The 7,693-nt window shown below is 53.7% G+C and overlaps 1 protein-coding gene across 4 annotated transcripts in view; it reads left to right on the forward strand.

Moving 5' to 3' along the window:
- The window catches only part of SEC14L5 (SEC14 like lipid binding 5), a 42,814-nt gene extending 41,292 nt beyond the window's left edge, over window positions 1-1,522 (forward strand). For 3 of the 4 annotated variants that reach the window (XM_049699908.1, XM_049699907.1, XM_049699909.1), the window contains one exon: window positions 1-1,522. This exon is cut by the window's left edge and continues 2,129 nt beyond it. The gene's annotated coding sequence lies outside the window, so the exon portion shown is untranslated. The other variant, XR_007472345.1, reaches the window with a different exon arrangement.
- The last annotated feature ends 6,171 nt before the right edge of the window (window positions 1,523-7,693 follow it).

Below are 7,693 nucleotides of genomic sequence, written 5' to 3' on the forward strand. Positions count from 1 at the left end.
AGGATGGAGAAGCCTTTCCTTCACTTGAGTTTATAAGTAGCTTTTGACAAGTGGAACCTGGATCTGCTGATTCCAGAGAGGAAGGTCGGCTATCAGCTGTGCAGACTTAGCAGCAGCGATAAGGAGCCTCGGCCCTCTGTTTTTGAGAGCTTGCTCTCCTCCCCACCTCGGGAAAGCCCCAGCTCAAACAGGTTTAAGCAACAAAGGGAATTCCCTGGCTCCTGTAACCGGGATGGCCGAGGGTGGTGCTTGCTTGCTTCCGGTACGACTGCACGCAGGAGCCCAGTGTCCTCAGGCTCATGTGCTGATCCTTAGCCTCACCCAGGCCTCTTGGTTCTGCATCACTTTGCATGCTGGCCTGTCCTCTTGTCCACCTTCAGGGGAAGGTGGCTGCCAGCAGCCCCTAGCCTACAACCACAGGGCTCTCAATCTCTAAGCCAGAAAGAGACTCTTTCCATCTCAAATTCCAGAGAAGCCCTCTGACTGGCCCTGGGCAAGTCACGTACTCACTCTTGTGGACATACTGGCCAAGAGGCTGGGGGTCCTGTGATCGACATTCCCTCCAGAAGCAAGAGTGGAGTAGGGGAGGGCCAGTCACCCAATGGACAAAGGGAGCTGGGCCACAGGAGCAGCAGGTGGCCACAGTGGCATCTGCTATTGTTCTTCTGTGCTGGAGGTCCCTGGGGCCCATGTTGGAGCATCATCAGTCAGTAGCCATTCTTCTTACCTTTGGGAGGCTTGGGGTTAAAAATCCCAGGAAGCGCTGCCGAGCTCTTGGCTTCTGAATTCCCCAGACCCCAGGGCTGGAAGCTCCTTGCCTTGGTTTCTTCCTCCATCTTGTTCATTAGCCTATTGTGGCCAGGACAGAAATGGCCCATTAGCAATAGGACCTGCCCAGGCACTGGGTTTAGGAGCCTGGGTCGTAAAATCTCGACAAAGTGGGGTTCAAGCCGCAGCCATCCTTTCACTAGCTGTGTGACCTCCAGCAGGTGACTTAACCTCTCTTTGCCTAAATATCCTCATCTGTAAACTAGGGATAGCAGAGCCTACCTCATTCACTGGGTTGTAGTGGGATGAAACAAGAGTGGCTGTGAAGTCCTCAGCCTGGCACATGGAAAGCTCTTGATAAAAGTCAGTGGTTATTCTGATTATTTAATGCTTCTCATCCAAAGACTCCAGACTTCCTGTGAGGACATCCATCACTGTTTTACACACTGTGCATCTGGAGAAAAGTGGGAGATTGGGATACTAGTTACCTCTGACTTTCCCTTTTTAGAAACTGCTTGTGTTCTCTGGGCACATCCACTCATCTGTAAGAGCATCATTCAAAGTGGTGTTTCCTTCAACAAGCTACAGAATGTTCTCCCCACGGGTTGAGACTTTTTTTCCTACCCTGCGTCTGGAATTTCTCCCCCTGTAAAATGAACTGATCACACAGTCTGTTTCAGCCAGGAAAACACGATGTTTCTTGTTCACCGGATCGTTTGCTCCAACCAGAAGCATTAAACGTTTTAGATTTGGATATACCTCTGTTGTCTACTTCCTAGAACCCTGGAGGTTTCCCTGGATTTGTTCAAGAATTACTCAGCTGTTGCTTAAAAGACTCAAGAGCATGTTCACCCTTAAGGGGTTGCAGATTGGTTCTCGGAGGGAAGAGGGTGGCACAAAAAAATCACGTTTTTAACATGTAAAGCACAAATATAGTGTATTAGTTTCCTAGGGCTGCTGTACCAAATTACCACAAAGTTGTAGCTTAAAACAGTAGAAATTGATTCCCTCACAGTCTGGAGGGCAGAAGTCTGAGATGAAGGTGTTGGCAGGGTTGTGTTCCCTCCTAAGGCTTTAGGGGAGGCTCCTTCCTGCCTCTTGCAGCCTCTGGAGGCTCCTGGTGTTCCTTGGCTTGTGGCCACATCACTCCAGTCTCTGCCTCTGTCTTTACCTGGCCTTCACCTCTTTGTGTCTTCTCTTATATAAGGACACCCAGTCATTGGATTTAGGGCCCATTAAATCCAGGATGATTTCATCTCAAGACCTTTAACCAATTACACTGGCAAGAATGCTACTTCCATGTAAGGTCACATTCTGAGGTCCTGGGTGGACATGAATTCTGGGGCGACACTATTCAACCCACCACATATGCATACAGTGCATGAACAGACACATGTGCAGTTTTCAGTGTATTAAATGCGGGCCTCTAGGCCCCACTCATCACTGCCAACACCGAGTCTTGGGAGTGGGCTCCTGGATTCTACTTGCCAGGTATCCAGGTGAAGGTGAGGGCCCTGCTGTCCATCTTCCTGGGCTGCTCTGCCCTCTCCCCTGGGTTTTACCCAAGTCCCAGAGTTGCATCAGAGGACAGCCAAGTCCTGACATCAGGAGGGGGTGGGGGCCTGTCTGGGGTGGCCCCTGTCCTTCCTGCGAGCGCCCCTGGGACACGGAGTAAGGTGTCACAGGCGTCGTGGAATTCCCTTTTTTTTTTTTTTTGCGGTACGCGGGCCTCTCACTGTCGTGGCCTCTCCCGTTGCGGAGCACAGGCTCCGGACGTGCAGGCCCAGCGGCCATGGCTCACGGGCCCAGCCGCTCCACGGCATGTGGGATCTTCCCGGACCGGGGCACGAACCCGTGTCCCCTGCATCGGCAGGCGGACTCTCAACCACTGTGCCACCAGGAAGCCCGGAATTCCCTTTTTTTTTGGCCGCAGCTGTGCAGCTTGCAGGATCTTGGCTCCCCGACCAGGGATTGAACCCAGGCCCCCGGCAGTGAAAGTCCTGAGTCCTAACCACTGGAAGGGTCCCTTGTTTTGGAGCAGGAGGCCAAGGGCTGTCGGGGGAGCAGAGGAGGTGCGGTTCCTGTGGCTGCGTTCGGCGCCCCCCCATCCCCCCCGCCCCCACCCGCCCGGAGAGGTAGCAATCAGCTGCTGCTTTTCCACTGGTTGCCCAGGAGCTGTTGGGCAGGGGCTCTCACAACAGCCAGCTGCCATGGGTGTGGCTAAGAGCTCCCTGTGGCAGGCGAGCTGGGGTCAGGTCTGAGCTGGGGTCAGGTTCCACTGCTGACGTCTGGGAGGCCCCTTGGGTTTTCGGTCCAGAGAGGGCAGAACACAACACACCCAGCCTCCCTGTGGCCCAAAGGCTTCCTCTGGGACCAATTCTCCCTCCGAGGCCAGGGGCCTCTGCAGAGGAGGCGGGTCTCAGGGTGCAAGTAGCTCTTGTGGGAGTTTGGGCAGAGCCTGGAAGGAGCTGGAGAGAGCTGGAAGGAAAGGTGCTGGGTGGCTCTCAAACTTCTCCCCAGCCCATTTCCCCTCCCCTCCCTTCAGCACCCACCAAGGCACTGCTGAGAAATGCGGGTCCCCAAAAGGCACAATTTGAAACCCCTGACCTAAGAGTCCTGGAGCCAGGACACAGATCCTTCGAGAATCCGATGCAAGCTGTGGCGTCACACTTGAATCCCGTTTCCATTTCAGGGCCCCTGAGCCCACCCGTTGACCCCAGGATTGGAATCTTTTTCTGGGGTCTTTCCAGATACTAAAACTAAATAAGGAGCAGCCCAGCAGCTGAGACATATGTCACCATGGCAACTGCCCAACACACAGAACTCTTGGGGTTCCAAGTCAGGCCCCCAGGACTTCTAGTACACATTCTGTGCCCGGGAGTCTTCCATCACTCCCATGGGGTGGGGAGGGAACACTTGCACAGCCATAAGTAGCCCATGTTAACCCCGACCAGCAGTACCGATGACTTAGGCTCCTGTATGTTCGTGTCACAGGTGTTCCCCCAACACCACAGGTAGGTACTGGAATCTCAGACACTATCTTGCCTCCTGCTCCATGTCCCATCTAAGCTCTGCAAATTCCCAACTCCAAAATGTCATGAGTTTCAGATTCTTGGGGTTGCAAGAGACCCCAAAATCCAACACAAACTCTCTCAAGCAAAATGGGGATTTACTGGTGCATGTAATTGGGAAGTCCAAGAATGCTTCAGGTATAGCTGGATCCAGGGGATCAAATATCCCCCTTTCTTGGTTGGGTTCTTCTCCATATTGGCATCACTCTCCTCCATGTGGCCCACACCCTGGATGCTGGACAATCCTGGCAGAGTTTCTCACCCCCACTTCCAGCAGAAGTTCCAGGGTGGGCTCTGATTGGCCGATTGGGACAGATGCCTATCTCTGAACCATCCACTGAGACCACCTGGGACTTGGAGGGAGGTGACAGTGCCAGCCAAACCACAAGGATGGAGACTGGGGGAGAGGTATTACCTAAAGGCAACGTGAGGGAGGCTCTCGGCTGTGGCTCTCGATGCCCTGCCCACCTTCCCTGGGCAGAGGACATCTGGATATATGAACCTGCAACTCTCTCTCTGATGGCTACCTCTTGTGGCTGGAGCATCACCCCGTCCCTGAGAAGGGCAGACTGGAAGTGCCAGGGAGTTAACCCCCAGGCGCAGTTCTCAACCTGATGAATGAACGTAGGCTGATAAACACCCTCAGCTCCCTGTGAGCAGGTAGCCAACTCCGAGGTGTTCTCTCCACCCCCCCGAGGTCCCAGGGGTTGAGCCTGGCCACCCACAGTGGGAGCTGCTCACTCAGGCACCGTGTACGGGCTGCCTTCCCTTCCCAGACTCACTTTTCTGTCCCCCAGCAGGGCTTCCTGGGTTCGCCTCCCAAATAAACTACTTGCCCTCACATCCTAGTGTCAGGTTCTGCTGCCAGGGGACCCAGCCTAAGAAGGGAAGTTACTGAAAGAAGAGAGACTGGATGCTGGGCAAAGATAGATACCAGTGGGTCTTCCCCGGTGGTCCAGTGGTTAGGACTCAGCGCTTTCACTGCTGTGGCCTGGGTTCAATCCCTGGTTGGGGAACTAAGATCCTGCAAGCTGCACAGCCTGGCCCAAAAAAAAAACAAAAAAAATTAAAATAAGTAAAATAAAAAAAGATAGATACCTGCTTGTGACAAATTTTTAAAAAATCCATGGGCCACAGGGAGGGCGAATGTGGGCAGGACTCACATGGCTCAGAGTGTCCTAGGGACCCTCAGGCATGCCACGATGGACCCTCCCCAGGTACTGCTGTGCTCCCTCTGGCCTGGAGTCCACTAGGCCTGTGCCCAGCACTGTAACTCTCCAGCCAGCTGCCAGCACAGTTGAGAACAAAGATGCCCTCAGTGGACGTCAGACCCTTCAAGACCAGGGTTTCCACAGCTTGTTGCCTCAGGATCCCCGGGGGTGCTCCCTGTAGATTCCTTGACCCCCCACCCCCCAACTCCCGCCCCTGAGATTCTGATTCAGTGGGTCATTCTGGGGGAATACATTCAGACCTGCAGCCAGGCTTGGGAGCTGTCTTAAGAATATGCCAAATTGGGCTTCCCTGGTGGCGCAGTGGTTGAGAGTCCGCCTGCCGATGCAGGGGACACGGGTTCGTGCCCCGGTCCGGGAAGATCCCATATGCCACGGAGCGGCTGGGCCCGTGAGCCATGGCCGCTGAGCCTGCGCGTCCGGAGCCTGTGCTCTGCAATGGGAGAGGCCACAACAGTGAGAGGCCCGCGTACCGCAAAAAAAACAAAAAACAAAACAAAACAAACAAAAAGAATATGCCAAATCGATTCTAAGGTGCCTGGGAACTTGTCCGAGCTCTTGAAACTATTTCCTACCCTTGAACACTGGCGGCAAAACATCAAAGCAGCCCAGGGGTTCATTAAAAGAAAGCAAAATATGGGACTTCTGTGGCAGCCCAGTGGTTAGGAGTCTGCGCTGCCACTGCAGTGGGCATAAGTTCAACCCCTGGTCAGGGAACTAAGATCCTGCATGCCACACGGCGTGGCCAAAAACTAAGTAAATAAAAGCAAAATACAAAACTAAACTTCCAGGTGGAGATGAAACACAAGGTCCCTGGAGGAACACGTGAACTTGGTTGTTTATATTTCTGGAAGGAGGAATAAAAACCTGCTCCTGGATCTTTGGACAAGTGGCGGTCAAGTTCCTGGACATGCTGTGAAAACCACTCCCCTCTTTCCTCCAACCTGGTCACAAACTCAGGATGGGGGCTGAGTGAGAAGGGAGAACTTTTGGTGGCTTGGTGGTGGGTATTGTGGGCTGTGGGCTGATGGGTCCACTAGGTGCTTGATGAGATGTGCCCCAGGACACCGACAGACCCTGGCCTGTGGCACCTACTGTAGGACCCAAACATCCTGTTCCCTGTAGGGAATGTCGCAGGCTGGCACGGCAGCTCTCCACACCCTGTCTCCAGGAGAGACAAAGACATACAGACCCACAGATGCATCCCTGCAGGAACTTGGAGGCTGGGAGCTGGCCTGTGATATTTCACTTCTCTGAACTGAATACTTCCTTTCTAAAGTGAAATTAGACCCGTGTTACAGTAGCTCAGCTGCAGTGATGGGTTCAGTCAGCCTCCTGCATTCATGTTCCTTTGCAGCTTTTCATCAAGGGGTGAAGCTTCAAGAGGCTTCGCATCTCTCCCTGGATCCCCATCTCCACATTCATCCCAAGCCTGAGCCAGCCCCCTGGAGGATGACACCACGCGGACCAGAGCTATGTCCTCAGCTGTGGCCACCCCAGACCAGGCCCCAGCTGGCCCATTAGCTGATGGCAGGCACATAAGTGAGCCCAGCTGGACTCACTGATCCTAGCCCAGATCAACAGAATCACCCAGCTGACCTTAGAAGCACAAGAAACAATTATTTTTCATGAGAAGCAATGACTGGTTGTTTAAAGCCACCAGTTTTGGGCTTGTTTTCTGCACAGCACTAGGTAACCGCTACAGTTACAGTCCAAGATCAAGGTGTTGGCAGATTCCATTCTTGGTGAGGGTCTGCTTCCTGGCTTGTAGACGGCCATCCTCTCACCGTGTTCTCACAGCCTTGTCCTTTTGTGTGCACGTGGAGATGGTGCTCTCCTGTCTCCTCCACTTCTTATAAGGGCACCACCCTCATGACCTCATCTAAGCCTAATTTAATTAAACCAAAGGCCCCACCTCCAAATACCATCACATTGGGAGTTAGGGCTTCAACATACAAACCTTGGGGGGACGCAAACATTCAGTCCATCACATGCCTGGATCTATTTGAGGACCTGCTGGAAACAGCAGCACCTCCCCCACCTCCCCTCCCCCAAAAGCTGCTAAGCACACAGTGTGATATTATATTCACGGGGCAGGGTGTCGCCAGGCACTTCCTAAAGACCCTTCGAGGCCACAAGTTACAAACTCTAATACTCGCCGGGATGCAGGTCACAGGTGAGGGAAGCCAGCTGCTGGGGCTGTTATAAGCTGGAGAGGACAGATCCAGACGGCACCAGCCAATCTCAGCTCGGACAAGTCATTGCCTCCTTGCTGCGGCAGGAGGGCATCAGCTGGGGCTTCGAGTTCTTTCTTTTAAAGAGAAACCAGAGGACTTCCCTCGTGGTGCAGGGGTTAAGAATCCGCCTGCCAATGCAGGGGACATGGGTTTGAGCCCTGGTCTGGGCAGATCCCACATGCTGCAGAGCAAATAAGCCCATGCGCCGTAACTACTGAGCCTGCGCTCTAGAGCCCGCGAGCCACAACTACTGAAGCCCATGTGCCTAGAACCCATGCTCCGCAACAAGAGAAGCCACTGCAGTGAGAAGCCCGTGCACCACAACAAAGCGTAGCACCCGCTTGCCACAACAAGAGAAAGCCTGTGCGCAGCAACGAAGACCCAATGC

Source organism: Orcinus orca, chromosome 16 (genome assembly GCF_937001465.1).
Source record: "Orcinus orca chromosome 16, mOrcOrc1.1, whole genome shotgun sequence".
NCBI classification, from domain to species: Eukaryota; Metazoa; Chordata; class Mammalia; order Artiodactyla; family Delphinidae; genus Orcinus; species Orcinus orca.